Source organism: Petaurus breviceps, unplaced genomic scaffold (genome assembly GCF_028583685.1).
Source record: "Petaurus breviceps papuanus isolate PSGF00001 unplaced genomic scaffold, PetGlider_PUasm1.0 90650, whole genome shotgun sequence".
Taxonomy (NCBI): Eukaryota; Metazoa; Chordata; class Mammalia; order Diprotodontia; family Petauridae; genus Petaurus; species Petaurus breviceps.
The window spans coordinates 3,187,288-3,209,127 of record NW_027187299.1 but is presented as its reverse complement, the minus strand read 5'-3'; the positions used below and the strand labels follow the sequence as shown (position 1 = coordinate 3,209,127).

The 21,840-nt window shown below is 37.2% G+C and overlaps 1 pseudogene; it reads left to right on the top strand.

Annotated features, from left to right (window-relative positions):
• Positions 1–20,311, top strand: part of LOC138143668 (pre-mRNA-splicing factor CWC25 homolog pseudogene) — a 26,414-nt pseudogene extending 6,103 nt beyond the window's left edge.
• The last annotated feature ends 1,529 nt before the right edge of the window (positions 20,312–21,840 follow it).

Below are 21,840 nucleotides of genomic sequence, written 5' to 3'. Positions count from 1 at the left end.
CTATCTATCTATCTATCTATCTATCTATCTATCTATCTATCTATCTACCTGTCTGTCTTCTAGCCCCCACTTCCTGAAGACCAGATCCTTTATATTCCAACCCTCCTCCAGGGTTCTCCAGTAGTACCCGCAGTAGGTAGGGAATCATCTCTCTTTCACATCTAGTCTGTCACTGGCTCAGGACCCAGCCAATTGTGTTCTCACAATTTTAAGAGTACCCAACATTCCAGTTTCATTTGCAAATTTACAATCATATAAATCTATACAAAGGAATTTTTACTTCAAGGATATAGTATGAATAAGCATACAAATATTCTTCCCCCAGCATGTAGGAGAGGCATAATTCTCCCAAGACCCCATCATTACCTGGAAAGGGAAGGGGGATTAGGTTAACAGTTTCATTCAATTCTTACATAGTATTAGTCCCACCAAGTTCCAAGTGTAGCTCGATCCTCCTGTCCCAGGCTTTCTGTTCAGCACCCTGCCATTTGAGGGCTGTCTTGCTGAGTTAGTTGTACCATTCAGCCCAGAGTAATGGGGTTCACAGGTCCTCCTGGCTTGACCACCAGGCTTTGAGATGCCACTCTCTGACTGTAGAACTGAAACTGATAAGCAAAACAGACCACAACCCCAAGTCCACTTCTCAAAGCCACAGGGTCTGAGGGAGAGGGGCCCTTAAGCCCTTTCTCAATGACTGTATGATGTCACTTAGTGAGTGAATAAGAACTTCAGCCCTAGATGCCTCTGGAAAAGGAGCAATACTGCATCTTCATTAAGTAGATTTTTAAATGCAGTCAGTTTCAACTATATAGCCAATGGAAAGAGACTCCTCCAGCCCATGTGGTGTGGGACCACAAAATGTCTTTTACCAAAAGCAGGTGCCTGGTGTCTCCCCATATGGGTATGTGTGTGTGTCCATCCTTTGTGATCTAGGTGACATATGTATACGCACGTGACTGCATATGCATATGTCTACAATGTGTATATTCTACAAAAGTATGTGTATGTACAAACACATATATGTCTTAAAAGATTAGTCAGCAGAGACAATTCACTAAAAGTAAAAAAAAATATATATATATATATATTTAATAAGATGGCAAAGGAAGAATAGAAGCTACAAAACCTCCCTCCTTCCTCCCTAACTTTGAAGCAAACTTTTCCACAAATGCAAACAGTATCAGTGGGAAGAGTAGGCATAAATTTAAAGCCACTGGTACTGGATCAAACATGTATTCTATATATGTGACCCACTAATCTCATGCCTCTCATGCAGTAGAATCTTGATATCAGTTCTCTTCTGTTTTCCTCATGCAACTCCCTCTCATTTTCAGTGTTTCTGCTTAGTGAGTCATTCAGCTGGGCTTCTCTTCTTACTTCCTTTTTTGACTGCAAGGGCTGGTTATCCCTTAAATCCAGAGTTCTCTTTCTCTCATCTGCCAGTGGTCATGATGTTTTGGATTATTTCCTGTTCCTATATCTTGTGTAAATTTCTCTTGGCAGATACAGCGTCTAGTTTTGGAATATTAGCTCTACTACAAGTCACCATGACCATTGTGGGGGCAGGGAGGTAGAGGAAATCATAATTCACTTTTCTGTACTGCACTATAATAGAAAAATGACATATATGTTCCACAAAACTCCTAAATTTCCTCCTTGAAATGAATTTTGGCACTGGCAGATTTAGTTTTTAAATGCTTACTAGGGTTGCGGGCAATCTTTTCCCAGTCAATGACCAGATGTCCTTCCAATTCAATCTTGCAAATATTTTCACCGTTCATAGAGATGACAGTATGTTGGCATATTGGCACCTAGTGATATAGTGAATAGAGTGCTAGACCTAAAGTCAAGAAGACCTGAGTTGAAATTCAGCCTCAGACACTTAGCAGTTGTGTGACCCAGCACAAGTCGTTTAACCTTTCTCTGCCTCTGCTACCTCATCTGTAAAAATGGGGATAATAACACCTACCTCTTAGGATTTTTGTGAGGATAAAATCAAATATTTGTAAGGCATTTTGCAAACATTAAAGTGATATGTAAATACTAGTTATTAGCTCATATTTACACTTGAACACATTGATATCTCATCATCCTTGTTATTTATCCTTTAATTTCTGTGATTAAATCAAGTAGGCTGGAGGTAAGGAATCCAACTATTCCCTCCCCACTAACATACACACAAACATAATTGGAGAAATACCCTCCCCTCAGATCTTGTATTTAGTTCTAGCCCACACCTGAGATCATTCCAATACTTCCTCTTTCTCAGCTATTGCCATCATAAACCAGACAGCGAGAAGACTTGGAACCTACACAAGGAGAAAAATGAGCATTTCATTAAAATACAGTGCCTCGTTGCTCTATCTAACCAAAGGATTCTTAACCTTGGATCCATGAACTTGTTTTTGAAAAGATGTTGATAACAATATTTCAATATAATGAATAGTTTCCATTGTAGAATCCTATGTTTTTTATTTTATATAATTAAAAATATTATTCTGAGAAGGGATACGTACATTTTGGAGGGCTGCCAAGGAGCCCACAATACAATACAAATTAAGAATTCCTATTCTAACTCTTAGGAAGTTTGAACAAAATGTACATTTTCAAGTGTAGTTAAGAAATCTGGGACAACACAACAAGTGTATATTAAGCACCTACTATATTTAGGGCACTGTGTTAGACATCTGGAGAATACAAAATTTCAAATGAAAATCAGTCCTTTCCCTCAAAGAATTTTATTTTGGACTTATTAGAGTGCATTGGGAGGTGGGATATAGCATGGAAACAAATACACATGTACATGAATATACATGACAATGTGATGAGGGACTGAACATTAATTATTAAATGAATCCACTAAGTCTGGGAGAAAATTAAGTATTCTAAGGGGACAAAGTCAAAGACTCAATTCATATTCTCCTAGTGTAGAAGCTATATGAATTGAAAGATGGAACATATATGAAATATGTTATTGAGGTAGTTTCCACAAGACTTGGCATCTAATTAAATATAATGATGTGGAATCAACTGATCAACCAATAAGCATTTATTAAACACCTGTTAGTACAACAGTGCCAGACACTGGACTGGGCTCTGGGATTTCAAAAACAAAAAATGAAATAATCTTTGATATCAAAGAGTTTATGATTCTAAGATTACATATCTAAGTAACAGAAAGGGTGGTGGTGACCCATGGAGGAAGTTTGGAAGAGGGGCCACTTTATTAAGGGAAGATAAAGAGTTTTATTTTGAGCCTGTTGAATCTGGGATGCATACTCTGTAAGAATAAGCCTCAAGGTGAAATTATCTGATAGTAATTGGTAATATGGGAAAGGAACTCAAAATTTGGGATAGAGAACTGAGGATTTGCTATATATAGTTCTGAGGGTTATAGAAAAAATACCTATACACAGGGAAGCTGATGAGATTCCAATAGAAAGAAAAAATCTGGACTTATAGCAGAGACTTAGGAGATACCCACAGTTAGGGGAGTGAGATATGGATGATGATTGAGAAAAGGAGACTGGTAGGAATGGAACAGACAGGTAGGAGAAACAAAAGAGAACAGTCACCATAACCCAGGAGGATAAATTATTTAGGAAGAGAGAGCAGTCAACTGTGTCAAATGTTAAAGAGATGCCAAGAAGGATGAGTATTGAGAAAAGACCACAATTAAGAGCTAGAGTTGGTACAATTGAGCACTGAGACAAGAAGCTAGATTTTGAGGGGTTGAAAAATTATTTGAAAGGAAAGGAAAAGGATGCAATGAGTATATATGGTCTTTTTCTGAGTTTGGCTCTGAATTAGAGATAAGAGATTTGATAAGATAAGATAGGATAAGATAATAGTGGACGGCAGGATCTAGTAAAGGGATTTTTAATGATGGAATATTTGTAGGGATCAATAAGAAATTAAGTAGATAGGGAGACATTGACGATTTGGAGAGAGATTAAGGAGAAGATTAGCTGCCAGAGATGACATTGAATGGAAACAAGGTTACAATTAGAGTTTTTGTCTTTGAGTGGCCATCTCTTTATCAAAGACTCAGAAAAAAAAAATGAGTTCATGACAGATGGTCTCAGATGGTCTCCATTTTTTTGAGGAAGTACAAGATTCTCTTGAGACAGTAAGGGGAAAGAAGAGATTATAGAAGGTTTGGAAGAGTCACTATGGGAAGTAGGTTTGTGAGTTAGAGAAAAGAAAAAAAACTGGTATGCAGTTGAGGGGGCAACTGGGCAACACAGTGATTAAAGTGTCAGGCCTATAGTCAGGAAGTCAGAATTGTCATTTTGATCCACCACTCTATTTCTTGGCTGGTACCAGATTGTTTTGACGATTATTGCTTTGTAATAGAATTTGAAACCTGCTACTGCTAGACTACCTTCCTTCAAATTTTTTTCCCATTGATTTCCTTGATATTCTTTGACCTTTGTTCTTCCAAATGAATTTTGTTATCATTTTTATAGCTCTATAAAATAACTATGTCAAAATTTGATTGGTATGGTGCTGAATAAGTAAATTAATTTAGACATTTTTTTAAATTGGCATTTTTATTTTATTTGTTCAGCCTACATATGAATAATTAATATTTCTCCAATTGTTTATATCTGTCTCTATGTGAAAAGTTGTTCATTGTTTCAACAGTTTTTTAGTTGCTTCTCAAGGGAAGAGAAATCTTCAATCTGCAAAGAAAGATAATATTGCTTCCTCATTGCCTAATTTTATTGCTTCAATTTCTTTTTTTTTTGTCTTATTGCCATAGCTAGCATTTACAGTAAAATATTGAAGAGCTACAAACACAACCTTAAAGGAAATAATATGTGAATTGGACACAAAGCCAATAAAAATTTCTAGAAGAGCTAAACATCATTTTCAAATCAAATAAGAGTGGTAGAGGAAGAATTAGATTAGAAATAAGAGTAAAGGAATAAAATTTTGAAAAATAATGAGCAGTTTTAGTAAAATTGCAGGATATAAAATAAACCCACAGAAACAATCAACATTTCTATATACTCCCAACAAAGTCTAGCAGCAAGAGGAGAGAGAAATTCCATTTGAAATAACTGTAGACAATATAAAATACTTGGGAATCTACTTGCCAAGGCAAACCCAAGGACTATATGAACACAAATATAAGACACATTTCACATAAATAGATACAGTATAAATAAGTGGAGAAATATTAATTGTCCTCATGTAAGCTGAACTAATAGAATAAAATGCAATTTTTAAAAACATCTAAATTAATTTACTTATTTGGTGCCTTACCAAACAAACTTTGAAATATTTATCTTATAGAGCTATAAAAACAATAATGAAATTTATTTGGAGGAACAAAGGTCAAGTATCAAGGGAATCAATGGGAAAAAAATGTGAAGGAAGGTAGCCTAGCAGTATCAGGTTTCAAATTCTATTACAAAGCAATTATCATCAAAATATTCTGGTACCAGCCAAGAAATAGAATGGTGGATCAGTGGAAGAGATTAAATACACAATACACAGCAGTAAATGACAGTAGTAATCTAATGTTTGATATTTTCACAGACCCCAGTTTCTGGGACAAGAATCAATATTTGACGAAAAACTTCTGGGAAAACTGAAAGCAGTTTGGCAGAAACTAGGTATAGATTAATGATTTATGCCCTATTCCAAGACAAAGTCAAAATGGATAAATTATTTAGACAATAAAGGGTGATATCACAAGTAAATTAGGGGAATGTGAAAAAAATGTGCCTATGAAATTTGCATATAAAGGAAGAGTTTATAACCAAATAAGTAACAGAGGGTCATAAGAAGTAAAATCAACAATATTGATCACATGAAATTCAAAAGGTTTTGAACAAACAACACTGACACAGCCAAAATTAGAAGTAAAACAGAAAACTAGAGAAAAAATTACAGAAGATTTATTTAAGGATTTATCTGTCAAGTATATAGAGAACTGAGCCAAATGTATAGAAATAAGTTATTCCCTAGTGGACAAATGGTCAAAGGAAATGAACAGGCACTTTTTAGAAGAAAAAAAATCAAAGCTATCAATTGTCACATTAAAAATGTACTAAATCACAACTGATTTACAGAAATGCTCATTAAAACAACTCTGAGGTAACACCTCACATCTATCAGATTGGTTGACATGACAGAAAAGGAAAATGACAAATGTCAGAGGGGTTGTGGAAAAATTGGGACAGCATAATACACTGTTGTTGGAGTTGTGAATTAGTACAACCATTCTGGTAAATAATTTGTAACTATACCAAAAGGTCTATAAAACAGTATATGACCTCTCTGACTTAGCAATTCCACTATTAAGACTGTATCCCAAAGAAATCAAATTAAAGAGGAAACACTTATTTTTACAAAAATATTTATAGCAGTTCTTTTAGTGGTAGCAAAGAATTGTAAATGGAGGCTGTGTCCATCAATTGCCAAAAGGCTGCACAAATTGTGGTATCTGATTGTGATGGAATATTATTGTGCTGTAAAAAATGACTAGCAGGGTAGTTATAGAAAAATAGGGGAAGGCTTATATGAACTGATGCAAAGTAAAATGAGTAGAGCCAAGAGAACATTGTACAAAGAAATAGCAATATTTTAAGGATGATCAACTGTGAAAGACACAATAAACTTCATAATCTGTCCCATAGAAAGATTTCTATATCAGGCAACATCTTCTCTATTGCCTGCAGGAATTAACAGTTCTAAGAGTGAGGTTTGACAGAAAAAAAAGGTGAGGCAAGGGACAAGATCTAAAAGGCAGTAATGGAAGCACTTTAGAAGCGAGAACACGAAATAATGAGTTTTATTTCTATAATAAATATAGAGAATAGGGAAATATTAAGCAAGCTTAAAGGTCATAGTATGTAAGGAGGATTTTGTTATCCTTCTTAGAGTCAGTTTCTCAGGATCCATGGCCATGAGAATGTCTAGTTTCCAGGTGTTTGATAATAACTACCAGAATAGTCTCAAAGAAACTAGATAGTAATTCTTAGAATCATAGTGACAGACAGTCCTACTGAAGTTGTGCCATGAAATATGGAAGTGTCATAATTGAGATTTGCTATGCTTGTGCAGAATGACAATATTGCTAAAGTTAATCTGTGAGCTTAATGTTGGCAAGATGCCTTTGTCGGTTGCCCTATAAAAGCAGGTGGGCTCTAGTCACTGAGTGGGGAGAAACCATAGGGGACCCATAGGGTAGTCTGTGTGTGCCTCCGTCGGCCAGGCCTCCATTGAGGCTTGAGGCAATGTAGGGGAGCACACAAGCATGCCTGTCTCATTATTGAGACTATAATTATATAATCATAATTGACCTCATTAATATGGGGGTACTTGCCCCCACTTCTTGCCAGCCCCTGCAGGAAGGTTGATTAGGGAATGCTGTAGAAGCAAGTTCTCCCAACAACCATTTGAAAAGACTAGACTAGAACAAAGCTGATTATTAACCCCTCCAAAGCTGTCTGTTTGTCTGACCAGATCAAGAAGCTGTCAGGGATTGAAGCCCAAGAGCTCCATGCCTCCTGTGCTTTTTCTGTGAAACAGTCATGAATCAAATAAAAATATCTAGAATAGACAGAAAGAGAACGCAAATAATAAAGAGAATAAGGGAAGGAATTCTTTTTTAGAAAAAGGCACAGACCTAATATTTCTTTTCCTTTGTATTAGAAGGTCTCCTAGTCTATTGCAGAATTTGTTGTTTCTCAATTGAATTAATAAATTTAACCACTATGTATCTGAGAGTTTGAATCCTTGTGTTTTGGTAACGTTTTGTTTGTTGGTTTTGTTTTTGTTTTTTTGTGGAGGCAATCTCTGGATCCTTTCAATTAGCACCTTGGTTGCTATGATTAGAGTGATTAGGTTAGATTATATTAGATTATATTAGTTCAGGGTAGTTTTCTTGTGCTGCATGGATTTCTCCCTAAATCAGGCCATCTGGATTATATTTTATCTGAATGGTCTTTAATTAAAACAGCTAAGGATTTTCCTATCTATGCCCTAATATTCATTTAAAGAACAGACTGCTTTTAAAGAGCAAATGTACTTAATTGAGATAAATGCATTTTCAGAAGGGTAGCCTTACTATTTCAAAATGTTAGGGCACTATAAAGCTAAAGCCAGTGAAAAGGAGTCTTAAAATTCTTAAGTGAATGAATTTTGTGGATTTTTTATAAACTCTCATCTGAACAGTTTTATAATGATGAAAGAATCAGTCTCTTTGTGATCACTGACAACACCTATTTTGGCAAGTGCCAAGTATTAATGAGCTAGGATTTAAGCAGAAGCAGGAGCTCTTGATTTTCCTCACATGTTCTGTTTGTGGGTGTATTTGGTGATTGGAAATATTCATCATCCTAGAGCAAGGGGAGGGGACCTGCAGCCTCAAGGCCACATGTGACCCTCAAGGTCCTCAAGTGCTGCCCTTTGACTGAATCCAAACTTCACATAACAATAACACTTAGTAAAAGGACCTAGAGGACTACATACGGCCTCAAGGCCTCGGGTTCCCCACCCACGTCTAGAGTTTTCAAAGAAGCTCCTCATCTATACATTGTTTAAACAGTGTAAGTTAATATGTATATATGTAAAAGAGGAACTTGAGTATTGTATCCCCTTGTCTGATACTTAAGTAAGGTATCACTCCAGAACTCCAGGTTTAAGTAAGTAAAGCAATTTTCCTAAGTAAATAGAAATAGTGTCTCACAGTCCTGTTAGGTTTTTTGGTAACCATCTACCTGGACCCCAATTTTACTTTGCTGATTATTTTGACCTGTAAACTGTGCTAATATTTAAAATATGAAGCATTGGTATAGAAGAGGTTCTATGATAAAATTTATCCCTTATCCAAAGACCATAAAGGGCTTTCAATGTTATAACATTAAAGATGTGATTTTTACCATTGCTTAATAAATTATTTTTTCCCAAAGGCAGACATTAAGGAGGCCTAATCATGTCAGTAGAAGTGTTATTTTCTAATGATTTTTAGTTGTCAGAGTAAGCCCTCATCCAAATAGCCTGGTACAGAATCTTAAACTGCTAAGGGAGACTTGTTCACGCTCCATGAACAAATAATGCAAATGACATAAAAGTGTGGGTGCAAGTTTGTAAGCAGGTGCCTGTGGGTCTATTTGTTAGTGATACAGATATCATGAAATGTTTTTTTAACAGTTCTGATAAGACGGATTGCCCAGATGACAGGGAAGATGATTTTCCAGAGTGAGAAAATCACTTGGAAGAAGGCTATATGTGTTGACAGCACAGACCATGGACTGAATAATAATATTGATAACAATGAGAGGCAGTATGCTGTGGTAGATATATGACTGCTGTCGAGGACCTGGATTCGATTCCTACTTCTCATATCTACTTGCCATGTAATTCTGGGCAAGTCCTTTAACATCTTGCTGTCTTAGGAAACTCTCTAAGACCGTAAGTCATAAGCAAGTTGACATTCTTCATGGGTGAAGGGATTTTTTAGAATGAAAATTCTCCACAGTGCTAGATCAATAGAGGAGGAAGAAAGAGAATGTGATAACAATAGTTGGTTGTTTATTTTACTTCCTTTACAGAGGATCTAAATGACATCACCATGTTGGAGTCAAAGTACAGTGTATCCAATCGTGACCAATATGAGCTCAGAAGGCTCTAACACAGACCAGACAAAAATAGTCTGTAAGAACATTTGGTGTAGAGGTATCTCTAAATTTACACATTTCCTGTTTCTTTTAATCTATTGCAATTCTGTTTGGCTTATACATCGCAATATCTCCTTTAGTGGGGGCATGCCGTGCTTTGTGGTGCTTTGCCAGCATCTCCCATATCACACAATTGATTCCAAAGTTCTTCAGAGAGACTTTGAGAGTGTCTTTGTATTGCTTCTTATTACTTTCAGGTGAGTGACTTCCTTGCATGGTTCTCTGTAGAAGTATTTCAGGGAAACATATGTTTGACATTTCAACAACATGGCAAGACTATTGGAGTTGCCCTGTGTAAGGGTTATGGGATTTAAAGATCTTCCATGCCCCATTGGACTTGCTGACGTAGCAGGAAGGGGCGGGGCAAGAGGAAGCGGAAGCCAAACTAGAGTTCCTGCGGTGGCTGGCGGTGGTGGCGACCGGCAGCAGCAGCAGAGGCAGCTGCAGCGCGAAGCCCTTTTTGAGTTAGCCAGAATTTCTGCTAAGGACTCCTGCTGAGGACTGCCAGGGGCCGGAGCTGCTGGGAACGTGCTTCCCGGACGCTGGGTGGTTGCTGTGAGTGGGGAGAGGAGGACCTTTACCTGAGGTAGCCTGTTCTGTTTCAAAGGCTTGAAAATGTGGGTGCTTTCTACTTTATCTACCTGTGCCAATGTCATAACTACTCTGATGGCTTTCACTTTCTGGTTTTGGGACTCAGTCTTTTGGTATCTTAATAAATTTTCTAGCTTATTCCCCCATATGACAAGCATGATGTATTTTGTGATGGATAATTATATCAGCATATTTGTAATCTCCATAGGCATTGTGAATATGGCATTGCTGATACACCCTGTCTGCAGTAGTTTGAATACTTGGCAGTTTAACTCAAGAAGAAAGGACCTCAGTGCCCAGCACCTTATCTTGCCAGGTGATCTTCAGAATCTTTCTAAGATAATCCAAAGGAAAGGAATTCAGTTTTCTGGCATGGCGCTGGTATACTGTCTAGGTTTCACAGAATGAGGTCAACACAACACCTCTGAAGACCTTCAGTTTGGTAGGTAATCTAAGACCTCTTCTTTCCCATACTTTCCTTTGGAGCCTCCCAAACACTGAACTGGCTCTTGCAATTAGTTTGTCAACTTTATTATTTATGAGTACATCCTCGAAAAGTACACTGCCAAGGTAAGTGAACATATCAAAATTTCTCCATTTGCAATAATTGATGGTTCCATATATGGATGGTATAATGCTGGCTGGTGAAGAACCTCTATTTTCTTGGTGTTGTTAGGCCAAAATTAGCACAGGCAACAGAGCATTGATCCATGCTTTGTGGCTGCATTGACTGCACAATCATCTGAGAGCAAAAAAATCATGCACTGACTTTCCCTCCACTTTACTCTTAGTTTGTAGCCCTTTAAATTAAACAATTTACCATCAGTGAGGTAGTTGACCTTGATGCTGTGTTTGTTTTCAATTCAAGGTGTCTGATAATATCACTGAAAACATCATGCTAAAAACTATGGGAACAAGGACATGGTCTTGCTTCACTGCACTGGGGACTGGGAAAGTGTGAGAGCATTGTCCATTATCCAGAACCCAGGCAAGTATGTCATCGTGAAATTGACATGCAATACTGAAGAACTTCTCTGGGCAACCAAATTTTGACATAATTTTCCATAAGCTCTCACAACTGATGGTATCCAAGACCTTAGTCGGATTGATAAATGTCGTGTACAGACTTTGTTCTGCTCCTGGCATTTCTCCTGGAGTTGTTGGTCAACAAACACCATATTAATTGTTTCTTGGTCCTTTCTGAAGTCACACTGGCTCTCAAGTTCATGACCATCTTCTAGGTGAAGGATTAGCTTATTAAGGAGGTCTCTGGCAAGAATCTTTCCAGCAATGACTGAGAGAGACCTACCCTGTGATTGTCACAGGACAGTCTATTTCCTTTACCTTTATAGAAATGGACAATGGAGACATCCTTAAATTGAGAGAATCTATTGCCATAAAACCTGGGAATTTTTAGCCAGCTTTTGTATGAGCAGTGGACCTCTTGCTTTGTAAATCTCAGCTGGAATAGAATCAACACCAGGCACTGTGTAACAAGAGAGGACCCTAAAAGTAATCAAAACCTCTTCTTCAGTTGGAAATTTGACTAGAGAGGGACTTACTTCAACCTGAGGTAATCGCTTCAGCATTGATTGATGGTGGTCTGTTGAGAACACTATGGAAGTGTTCAGCCTATCTCTCCAGGATCATGTCCTTATCACTAATCAATGTGGCTCTATCATTACTGAGTAGCAGAAATGCATCATGGGTCTTTGGCCCACAAATACCTTTCAGAGCATCATAAAAATACTCCAGATTTTTATAATCAGCATAAAATTGAATTTTATCTGCCTTCTTCTCTAAGAATTCTATATCTCTCCAAGTTTCACTTATACTTTACTTTCGGTGGAGTTAAATACTGCCTTTTTAGAGACAGATGAACCATTCTGCTGATAAACCTTGTGGAGTTCTTGTTTTTTATTTAGCAGCTTCTGAATTTCCCCCAACATTTTCATCAAACCAATCTTAATGTTTGTGAGCGTTTTGATCCAGATGAGCAAATGCACTGCTGTACCAAATCTCTGAAAGCTGCGTACTCCTTTCCTACTCCACTGTTGTCAATCATGTGTTGGCTCAGATTTTTCTCCAAGTTGCAATGAACTGTTCCCACTCAGAGAAGTGCTCTGATCTATTGATATTAAGTCTTCTGGTAGTTGCCTTGCCTTGGGGCCACACTGATGTGGAATGAAGATATTTATCTTGGAAATTATAAGTCTGTGATCAGTCCAGCACTTTGAACCACACATTGTCTTCATCATTTTGACATCTATCTCTTCTCCTTACAATAACATAGTCTACTAAATGCTAATGTTTGCTGCGAGGGGGCATCCATAAAGTTCTATTGCATTTAGGCAAATGGAAGACAGTGTTGGTGATGAGAAAGTCATGAGATGCATGAGTCTTCAGTAGTAAGTGACCATTGCTCTTGCTGTTTCCAACTCCATTCCTCCTTAGGACTCCCTGCCAAGTCTGGATAATTTGAGCCTACTTTAGCATTAAAGTCACCTTGAATTATAAGCTTGTCCTCTTTTGGCACATTTATGATGAGAGTCTCCAGGTCTTCATACAATTTTTCTTTGACCTTATCAGGGTTTGTCAGAGTGGGAGCATACACACTGATGAGGGACATGGTGCTTTCCTGCAAGTGGCAATTGCATTGCCCTGAGCCTGTTATTCTCTCCTTTTGGTAGGCATACAAGTTGGTTGACTAGATTAGTTTTTATTGAAAAACCTGTGCTAGCTTCATGGTGCTCACCTTCATTGTAACCACTCCAGGAAAAAAAAATATATCCAGTTCTGAGTTCAATAAGCTGTTCTTCATTTACTGTTCTTATTTCATTTAAGGCTGCTATTTGGATGTGATACCTGCTGAGTTCTCTTACAACAAGAGCTATACATCTATTTTTAAAGCAATTGGGGTTAAGTAACTTGCTCAAGGTTACACAGCCAGTTATTTCTGGGTGTGGTGCTAAGTATCTGAGCTCGGATTCTATCCCAGGTCTCCTGACTCTGGGGCTGGTGCTCTTACTGTGCCACCTGGCCACCCCAAGAGCTATACATCTTTGAGGTCTACTAGATTTAATCTTGTCCATAAGTGTGTAGACATTTTATGTACTGGTGAGTGGAACTGTCTTTGCAGAAGTTTTTGTACTTTTTTGTGTTTTGAACACAGTGTGGGATTGTTGCCTACTTATAGTAAACAGGCCAGGGCTGGGTATAGCAGACAATTTTTAGGGCATTTTTTTCTAGCTCTTTCCTCACACCAGAAAGTGAGCAATGCAATTCTTAAAAGGCTTCTCAGACACCCAGGGTGCTGCCAAATCCCATTGTTGCTTTCAGTGAAAGGATGACCCTATGGCCTGGGCTGCCTGTGTGTAAGGTTGTGACTCAAGTTCCCAGTATATCTGCACCTGCTGCTTCTTCACTTGCCTGTTATCACAGGACTTTGATATAGGTGAAATGAATGGTAAAATGGTATGGGTGATGTCTTTTCATTCACACTTAAAGTGGATTGAAGTGAGACAGAGTTGGGGGAAGTCCTCAGTCTCATTCTCTCTTTCAGAGTATCAGAGTCCAATAGCAAGACAAAATCAAGATGATTAGTGATGGCTTGGGATACAGTGTCTTCTCTATCTATCCCAGTTCTAAGCATTCCACAGTGCTTATGTCAGCCATTTTTATGGCCATTGGAACAAATTGTTGTCATTCATCTATTCCACTAGAGGAAGTTTTCATATGCTTGGGATAGACCCTCACCCCAACTCACCAAAGGATTTGAGATCCTTCAGTTACCTTCAATCTGGTTTAGCCTGTCTGCCAAAATGGTTGCATGCTACAGCTTCTTGGAGCCATAGGCAAGAGTTAGATGGATCAGGTGGATAACAAAGGTAGAAAACAGCCCTGAAAAGAACTTGCCAGTACTTATACCAGAGGTTCTAGTCTTCCCTGAACATAACCTATACCCTGATAACAATAGTAAAGAGGGAAACAAACCACCACATTTTAATCATTTGATGTACCAGGATTATATCAAGCCATATGGCTCCTCTGAGAAAACAAATAAAGTGGCTCCTTCAACCTGTGGGATTTTTTTCAATGATCTCTGAATATAATTCGGATTCAATAAGTATAAAATGCTTAATGTGTTCTACAGAAATATAAAAACCAAAAGTTTCAAGCTTGAATCTGCAATTTACATTGAATTGAAGGCAATATCTACAAATGATTAAGTATCCTTCAAGCATGACATATTGACCATAAATATATCAAGGAGAAAGCTGTGGCTAATATACATTAAGAGACTTTCTAGCATCCTGACATCAAAGTTGGATGGGAAAAACACATTTAAAGCAATTTCCATGTATAAAATACTAAACTTAATGTGTACTTTAGGAACTATGCCATGGACCACAACAAATTTGTAAAGTACCCTAATACAAACTCTTAAAATATTAATGAAACTCAGGTCCCAGGGCTTGACTAAGGGTACGCTGGAATAATTAACCCTTCCTTGTCAAAAATAAGGAAGAAAAAAATTTTAGGCCACATACATACATATACATGAACAGATAGATATGCATATATGTATGTGTGTGAAATAGTATTTTTACATATATATGTATATAGGGATGTAAATACATGAATAATTCAGTTTTTCATTTCTCTCTGGAGGTGAATAGTATCTTCCTTCATGGGTCCTTTGTATTTGATATAATACTGAGAATAACTTAGTTCACAGTTGTTCTTTGAACAATATTGCTGTTACTCTATACAAAGTTCTCTTAGTTCTGCTCATTTGACTTTTTGTTATTTCAAGCAAGTCCATGTTTTTTTCTAAAATCAACCAACTCATTTCTTACAACACAATAGTATTCCATAATTACTAGATGTACATTTCCCTCAATCCTGTTTTTCCTGTGTCTTCTTCTCTCCCTCCCCTTTTACCCTATCCCTCCCCATGTCTAATTTACTTCCTACTATTGCCTCCACAATCTGCACCTTCTAAGAATCCCTTCCTATCCTCTGCTCTCACCCTCTTATTCCTTAATCTACCCACACTTCTAAGAGTCTCTCCCTTCTTCCCTTTAAGTCCCTCCCTTATCCTCTCACCTTACTCTCTTCCTTAATTTACCCACCCTTCTGAGACCCTCCCCTATCCTCTTCCCTTACCCTTCTATTTCTTGATCTGCACAATCTTCTAAGAGTTCCTTTCTTAGACTATGCCCTCACCTTCCTATTTCTTTGTGTAAGTTAAGAAGATTTTTATGATGTTTTAGATATATATTCCTTGTTTAATCCAGTTTTTGTGAGAATAAAGTTCTAGCACTACCAGCTCTTTACCTCTTCCAGCTTCCACTGTAATAGTTCTTCCATTCATGCCTAATTTGTATGAAAATATTGCTCCATTTTACCTATCCCTACCCAATTTTATTTTTTAGTATTATCCTACTATATACAACTCAAGCCCAAGCCTTTGATCTGTGTATGTTCTTTCAAACTACCTAAGAAAATGTTATCTTTTTTTTGCAGTTTTTTTCAATTACATGTAAAGATAGTTTTCAACATTCACTTTTTTAAAATAAGATTTTGAGTTCCAAACTGTTTCTTCCTCTATTCCTCCTATTTCTCCTCCCAAGATGGCAAGCAATCTGATATAGGTTACATGTGTATAATCATGTAAATATATTTCCACATTAGTCATGTTGTAAAAGAAGAAACAGAACAAAAAGGAAAAACAAAAACAAAAACAAAAAATGTGCAAGTCATATGCTCCAATCTACATTGACTCCATAGTTCCTTCTCTGGTTGTGAATAGCATTTTCTGTCATGGATCTTTTGTAATTGTCTTGGATCATTGTGTTGCTGAGAATAACTAAGTCAATCATAGGTGATCGTCACAATTTGCCGTTACTGTGTACAATGGTCTCCTGGTTCTGTTCTCCTCACTCAGCCTTAATTCATGTAAGTCTTTCTAGATTTTTTGAAAATCTGCCTGCTTATCATTTCTTATAGCACAATAATACTCAATTGCATTCATATACCACAACTTATTCAGCCATTCCCCAGTTGATGGGCATGTCCTCAGTTTCCAATACTTTGCCACCACAAAAAGAGCTACTATAAATATTTTTGTACGTGTAGGTCCTTCTCCCTTTTTTATGATCTCTTTGGGATACAGACCTAGTAGTGATGTTGTTTGATCAGAGTTTGCACAATTTGATTGCCCATGAGTTCTTATCTCAGAAGCTGGAGTCTTTGGGTTTATCCAACAGTAAATTACTACAGCCATTAACTACTGTATTTTGTATACCTAACCTATTCCACTGATCCTTAGCTAGGATCAACTAATTTTGATGATTGCTTCTGTATAATACAGTTTTAGATCTGGTACAACTAGGCTATCATCTCTTGCATTTCTTTTCATTAATTCTTTTGATATTCTGAAATTTTTGTTCTTACAGATGAAATCTGTTATTATTTTTTCTACCTCTATAAATTTTTTTTGTAGTTTGATTAGTATGACATTGAATAAGTAAATTGATTTAGGTAGAATTGCCATTTACTATATTAGCCTGCCTACCCATGAGCAACTGTTATTTTTCCAATTATTTAAATATGACTTTATTTGTGTGAATTGTTTTGTAATTGTGTTCATATAATTCCTGAGTTTGTCTTGGCAGGCAGACAGACTCAAATGTTTTATATTGTCTACAGTTACTTTAAATGGAACTTCTCTTTCCATCTCTTGCTGCTGAGCATTGTTGGTTAATATATGGAAATACTGATGATTTATGTGGATTTGTTTTATAATCTTGAACTTTGCTGAAGTAGTTAATTATTTCAAGTAGTCTTTTAATTGATTCTTTAGGATTCTTTAAATATATCATGTCATCTGCAAGGAGTAATAGTTTTAATTTCGAGGGAGGGGGCAATTTTAGAACTCAAAATCTTATAAAAATAAATGTTGAAAACAAAAAAATAATTTAAAAATAAATAAATTTTAAATGGGAAAAAGAGTGATAGATTTGTTTCCTCATTGCCTACCTTAATTCCCTTCAATGCCTTTTTCTTCTCTTATTGATAGAATCAGTATTTCTAGTACAATATTAAATAACAGTGCCAATAATGAGCATCTTACTTCACCCCTGATCTTATTGGGAAAGCTTGCTGATGGTTTTAGATAGATACTACTTATCATTTTAAGGAAAGCTCCTTTTATTTCTATGCTTTCTAGTGTGTTTTTTTGCCTTTTTTTAGGGCAATTGGGGTTAAGTGACTTGCCCAAGGTCACATGGCTAGTTTTTGTGTTAAGTGTCTGAGGCTGGATTTGAACTCAGGACCTCCTGACTCCAGTGCTGGTGCTCTAGTCACTGTGCCACCTAGTTGCTCCTACTTTCTAGTTTTTTAAGAAGAATGGGTGCTGTATTTTGTCAAAAACTTTTTTCTACATCTATTGAGAGGATCATATGGTTTCTGTTGGTTTTGCTAAAGAATGATCAATTATGCTGATAATTTTTCTAATATTGAATCAGTCCTGCATTCCTGGCATAAATCCCACCTAGGCAGGTATATTATCCTGGTGATAAATCGCTCTTATCTCTTTGCTAATATTTTATTTAAAAATTTTAAGGTCAATATTTATTAGTGAAATTGGTCTATAATTTTCTTTCTCTGTTCTGGTTCTTCCTGGTTTAGGTATCAGCACCATATTTGTATTATAAAAGGAATTTGATAGGACTCCTTCTTTGCCTATTTTTCCAAATAGTTTATATAGTATTGTAATTCATTGTTCTTTAAATATGTAATACAAAATTAAAAAGTTAAAAAAGAGTAAGCAGGGCAATTCTCAAACTAGTATGGGAAATGATAGTTTGATTGAAGGTGATCTGTGAAAATATCAATTAAGTTAAAATCATACTTCATTATTGGCTAACTCTTTTATCAGAAATTGCTCTCTTATTCTGAGCCAAAATCTACCTCCTTTTCTGTGTATAGGTTCCCAGCCTCTTGAAGACATCTCCAATACTTCTTTGAATACTATGGTCTTCCTCTTGTCCCTGAAAGATCTGTATGATGCAAGTGTCTGAAAATGGTGAATGAAGAACTTTCATAGGAAAGAAACTTTCTCTATTGTCTACTTCCTGGCCTTCTTTATGTTATATAGAAGAAAAGTGCAACATATAATTGTGACACATAATGGATCTTTTCCATGTCTATCTGTAGTGCATTCCTATTATCACTGGTGCTATGTATCCTCCGTATTTCTCACATATACAGCAAATATTAATCTTTGAACTGTGATTTATTCATATGCAAAGAGATGGAGAATAGCATTTATTTAAGAGCAAATAGAAATCAGAGAAAGAATATAAATGAAAAAAATTACATATATATGTATATATATATATATATAATTCACAGAGTTGAATGAACTCTCGTATTGGGAGTGAGATATCTCACCTCAATCTGAAAGTCTCATATCTCACCAAAGATGAAATTCCCAAGTCTAATGTTGCAAGTTTGGGATAGGAATGTGATTGACCTGCCAGCTCTTCTCTAGGTGGCTTCTTCCCAGGGTCTTTCAGGAACCTTTCCCTAAAGAGAATTGTGAACCACAAGTCTAAAGCTGGAAGCCAGAAGACCAGGATCTCTTCTCCCAAGCTCTCACCAACTCTACCTTTCATTCAGGCATGGGGTATTGAAGAATCAATTTCAACCATTGAAGAAAGTCTTTCTGCATGCTTGTTAAAGCATAATTTAATTTGACTTTTGGTTCTGCTAAAATCTTACTGTATTGTGGTTGTCACAATAGAACACACCATTATAGAAGATGGAGATTGGAATGTGAAGAAAAGCTGGCACCCACAGATTCTCTGAAATGTGGAGAAAGTGTAGAAGGCCAAGCAGAAACATGAGGTAGAAAGGAAAAAGATTGAAGAGCTGTACTGGGAGCTTCAGGAAGAGAGGGCACAGGAGGATATGCAATGCTATGCAGAGGGTGTGGGAACTGTCACAAAAAAAGAAACAAAACTAGACTGGATGTACCAGAGCTCTGGTGAGATGGTGAACTGTGATGAATACCTGATGGGAAGTCCTATTGACAAATACAATTTTGAAAAGATGGAAGACAAAGAAGCAGGTTGTTCATTAAGAGATAGGACTTCTTCCAGGCTCCACCTTTGCCCCCTCAGATGCCAATTCCCTACTTGACACAGCCAGCAAAACCTGGGAGGACCTGCTTTTCACTATTCAAAAGAAGAAGGAAGAGAAAAAGAAGTCTTGAATAAGCCAGTGAAAATGAAGAAAATCAAATAATTTGTTGCAAATGAGCTTTAAAAAGAAAAAGGGGAAAAAGCAAAAGAAGTACATGCATTGCAGCTGCAGCAGTGACCACTCTGCCAGTGAGGAAGAGGGGATCCCTGTAGAGTCTCAAAAGAAGATGGCAAGTCCTCCTCCTGTTAGATACTGACCATGATCAGAAACTAATGCAACCCCTGGTAACTGAAACCAGGGGAGCATATAGGGTCAAGCATTATTCTAGGTCACAGGGCACTTCCCACGTGCTCCCAAAACACCCCAACAGAAAGGGCACCTGGGGTGCTGGGACCCAGGATCCAAGGGTTATGGTCCCTTATACATAGACAGCACAATTCCAAAGTAAACAGGAAAGAAAGAGGCCACACTAAAGGCATTCAACTAAAAGGAACTGTATCAAAGGAGACATGATCCAGGTCACACCAGAAAACTCCCAGCAGAAGAACTGGAGTGAAAACAGCAAGAAACAAAAGAGAATGCCAAGTGGCTGGAGGAAGAGAGGCTGAACACCTTCAAGAGGCATGAAAAAAGATGAAAGAGAATGGAAGCTAGAGAAGTTGGACTCTTGGGACGGGAAATTCATCCACCAGTTGAAGTTAGAAAGTATGTCCACCTCCTCCTTAGAGGATAGGGCCAAGCACAACATCTACTCACCCCGCCCCCCCCCCTGCCCCAGAAAACTTCGATTGTTTTGGAAAAGAGCCTCATGAAGATTTGAAGTTCACTAGGCTCTTATGCTGATTATCCTGGGTTTTCCAGGGAAGCTGCTGGCTCCTTAAAGACTCTCTTTATAAGAGTTGAGATGATTTCCAAGAATGTGATTCTACTCCAGTCATTTCTAAGAATTGACTTAGAACACTTCTCACAAAACAGGGAGTCACTCCCTTAGCTGCCTCCTCTGGTGTATATTGCAGAGGTGGGGTTTATAGTTTAAGAGCTGCCCATCTTTATTTCAGTGCTCTTAGAGATTCCTACCACTTTGTATAGCTATTCATGGTTTTCACAATGATCCTGTAATTTACCCTAAGCCTGCTTTTTTCCATAATATCCATTCCCTTTCAATACAGATAGAACTTTTAAAAAATCAATCTCCCTTTAAAAATCACTTGTGGATCCATTCAGTTGAGTAATAAATCAAAGGATAGAATCAATGTTCCTGGCTTCTGTTACAAAATGTGTTGAAAGTTAATTTGAGACAGGCAAGTGCTAGCTTGAGAAGAGCTAGGGAAAGAAAAAGGGAATTCAGGGAGGATAACCCAATATGCAACTTATTCAATACCCCTCAGATAGTCACCATGCAAACCTGAAACCAGAGAGAGTGTAGATCCCCATGACTCAGATATATTGCTCCAGATGAAATCTGATCTTACAGTTTTTCATAATTATTTACTTCATACTGATGCATGCTTATGGAAGGGATCACTAGAATTCAGGTCACAGCCATATATGTTGCTATGCAAAACTCTAGATTGCTGAGTGGATCAAGCAGTAGGCTTGGAGTCAGGAAGACGAGTTCAAATGCTGGGCAAGTCATTCAACCTTCTCAACCTTAGTTTTCTCATATATATATATAATAGAGATGATAGTAAGACCTTCCTCATAGTGCTGTGAAAATCAAATGAGATAATATGTGCAATGTTCCTTGAAAAAATTAAAGCACAACATAAATGTTATCATTATTAGAGCTATTCTGACTTAATTGTCCCCCATTGCCCACTCCCCAAATATACCATGCCAGCTCAACCTCTCAGCTGCACCCATACTCACTTTCAGATAAGTGTTTTTTTTTTAAGCAATTGGGGTTAAGTAACTTGCTCAAGGTTACACGGCCAGTCATTTCTAGGTGTGGTACTAAGTATCTGAGCCCAGATTTGATCTCCAGGTCATCCCGACACTGCTCTTACTCGCTGAGCCACCTGGCCACCCCTGATATAAGTGTTTTTGTTCCAGGGCCAGATGTTAAATACCGTCTTCCAAGTTCTCCCCTCACCCATACCCACTTCTTCCAGAGGCCGTGTATGCTAAGGAAGGTAATAAACTTAAACAAGACAAACTCTAAGGATGTTAAAAAAAAAAAAAAAAGCAAAACTTTTTGCATTGACTTTGAATTGGAAACTCTGGAAATATGATCATTTAGAAAATTTTTAGTTCCATCTACTGTAGTTTGAATATGAGTATTTAGTGTGATGATGGCTATAAAATGTTATTAAATATTTATGAATTAGTGTTATATGTGAGC